Raw genomic sequence first — 3,114 nt, forward strand, 5'->3', positions numbered from 1 at the left:
CAAGAGATCAATCTCAATGTTTTCATCACAGATGTGGAAGCATCTGCTGTAGACCCTGTTGAGCTGACATGTTCTTAGGATTTGTCCAGCTTGCTTAATAATAATGCTGTCACTTGATGATGGACACCCAAGCCCCCACCCTGAGGGTATTCTATGCCCTTGCCACCCTCTCCAAGTAGTGTTCAACATGAAGGAGTACTTATTCATCCACTGAGGTGGGTATGGTAAGTATTAATCAGCAGGATGTTTCCTTGCCTGTGTTGATTTGACATGATATCTTAAGACGTCATGGATTTTGAAGTCAATGTTGACGATGTCAAGGAAAATTCCTGTTGACCATATGCCACTGTACCACCACCTCTGGTGGGTCTGCCTGCTGCCAGGACAGGCCATAACCAGGGATGATGATTGCGGAGTCTGGGATATTGACAAGGAGTTTTTCAGGACTGAGACTACGTCAGGTGGGGCTTTGAGATAGCTCTCCCAATTTTGTCATAAGTAGGCAGATATTGAGAAGAAGGATTTTATAGGGTGTACAGGGCTTTGTTTCCAGTGTCCAAGCCAAAGCCCAATGGCCTATCCATTTTCATTACTTTGTTTCAGCTTTGTACTATTTGATCCAACTCGATGACTTGCTTGGCATTTCAAACAGCATATCAGAGTCAACCACATTATTATGGCTCTGATATCGCATGTAGGCTAGACAGGGATGGCAGGTTTCCTTCCCTAAAAAACATTCATGAATCACAAGGGTTTTTACAACAATTGATAGTGGTTACATGTCATCATTCAATAGCTTTTAATTATAGATTTTGTTGTATTCAAATTTCACCATCTACCATGGTGGGATTCAATCCCATGTCCCCAGAAATTTAGACTGGAGTTTGAGATTACTTATTCACAGTCTCTCCAACACCAATTCCTGGCAAATATAAATTCCCTTAAGTTCAGGTCCTTCAGCCATTGTTACCTCAGGGAGATTGCTTGTGTCTTCCCCAGTGAACACAGATCTGAAGTACCAATTCAATTCTTCTGCCATTTCTTTGTTCCCCGTAATATATTCCCTTGTTTCTGTCTTCAAGGGCCCAATTTTAGTCTTAACCATTGTTTTGCCTTTCACATACCTAAAAAAGCTTTTACTATCCTCCTTTATATTTTTGGCCAGTTTACCTTCATACCTCATTTTTTTCTCTGCGTGTTTCCTTCTTCCTAATCCTCTGTTGTTCTTTAAAAGCTTCCCAGTCATCCATTTTCCCACTTATCTTTGCAATGTTATACTTTTTCTCTTTTAACTTTATATGTTTCTTAATTTCCCTCGTCAGCCACGGCCACCCATGCCTCCTCCTAGGATCTTTCTTCCTTTTTGGAATGAACTGATCCTGCACCTTCTGCATTATACACAGAAATATCTGCCACTGTTCCTCCACTGTCATCCCTGCTAAGGTATAATTCCCAATGGCTCCTTCACTTTGAGGTCCCTGATCAATTCTGGTTTGTTACACAATACCAGATCCAGAATTGCCTTCTCCCTGGTAGGCTCCAGCACCAGCTGTTCTAAGAATCCATCTCGGAGGCACTCCACAAAGTCTCTTTCTTGAGATCCAATACCATCCTGATTCTCCCAGTCTACCTGCATGTTGAAATCCCCCATAACAACTGTAGTAACATCTTTGCGACAGGCCAATTTCAGCTCCTGATTCAACTTACATCCAACATTCAGACTACTGGTTGGGGGCCTGTAGATGACTCCCGAGAGGGTCTTTTTACCCTTAGAATTTCTCAGCTCTATCCATACTGACTCTAGATCCCCTGATTCTAGGTCCCCCCCCATCTCTTACCAACATGGCCACCCCACCCCCTCTGCCTGTCAGCCTATACTTACGATAGCACATGTAGCCTTGAATATTCATTTCCCAGGCGCTGTCCACCTGAAGCCACGTCTCAGTTATCCCCACAATATCGTATCTGCCAATTTCCAAAAGAGCCTCAAGCTCATCCATCTTATTCCTAATGCTTCGTGCATTCCTATATAGTATTTTTAATTTGTTACTGCCCTCACCCTTCCCATCAACTCCTATTTCACTCAACCTTACAACATGATCCCTTTTTGAGTTTTCAGTGTGGTCTTTTTGTGCAAAATGGCCTGTTTCCACACTGTAGGGATTTTATGATTCCTATATCCTCTTAATACCGTCACAGTTTTAAGCAGACTAAAATAAGATAAATTACACATTCAGCAGAAGACTAGAAAGGGGAAGCTGCAAAAAAGCCCACAGGAAGCAGGTTGGTTATAATTAGCAAAAGAGGTAGAGGCAATATGAGCAAACATCTTTCAGATGGGATGGGTTGTTGGGATCAGGAATGCACTGTCTAAAATAGCAGCAGAAGCAGATTCAATAGGAACTTTTAGGAACATGAATCTGACAAATACTTGAAGAGGAGAGATTTGCAGGGTGAAATAGATGCATAGAGGCTGGTATCCTATCAGCAAGTTACCCGTTATTTACATGTGGAGAATCCTTGATACTGGTCCAACTTCCTCAGAGCCAAGTCTCAGAGTGAGCAGAGCCTCTGACACTCCTGTTTTTTTTTCCCATAGACACTGCTTTGTTTTTCTTTTCTTTTTCCCCAGCACCCATGGTGTGCGTGTGTGCAGGTGTGAGGCACGGTGAGAGACACAAGGTGCATGAATCTTTATTCAGTTTCCACCACTAGGAAGAAAGGAAACACCCGAGTGGCCAGTGACAAGCAGTGCCCTTACACTTTTTAAAAAAATTTTCCCTCTCACACTACTGTCTAACTGCGGAAGTGCTTATTTTTTCCTCAGCACCCATGTTGTGTGTGTGTGCGCAGGTGTGAGACACAGTGAGAGACACAAGGTGTACGACTCGTTATTCAATTTCCACCACCAGGAAGAAAGGAAACACCCGAGTGGCCAGTGACAAGCAGTGCCCTTATGCTCTTTTTTTTTGTGAGACCCCTCCTGTTTTTCTTTTTTTTTCCCTTTAACCCCCACACTACCACCTAAGTGCGGTAGTGCTTATTTTTTTCCCCAGCACCCATGGTGTGTGTGTGCAGGTGTGAGACACAGTGAAAGACACAAAGTGCATAAAT

This window comes from Chiloscyllium plagiosum, chromosome 39, assembly GCF_004010195.1.
Source record: "Chiloscyllium plagiosum isolate BGI_BamShark_2017 chromosome 39, ASM401019v2, whole genome shotgun sequence".
Lineage (NCBI taxonomy): Eukaryota > Metazoa > Chordata > Chondrichthyes > Orectolobiformes > Hemiscylliidae > Chiloscyllium > Chiloscyllium plagiosum.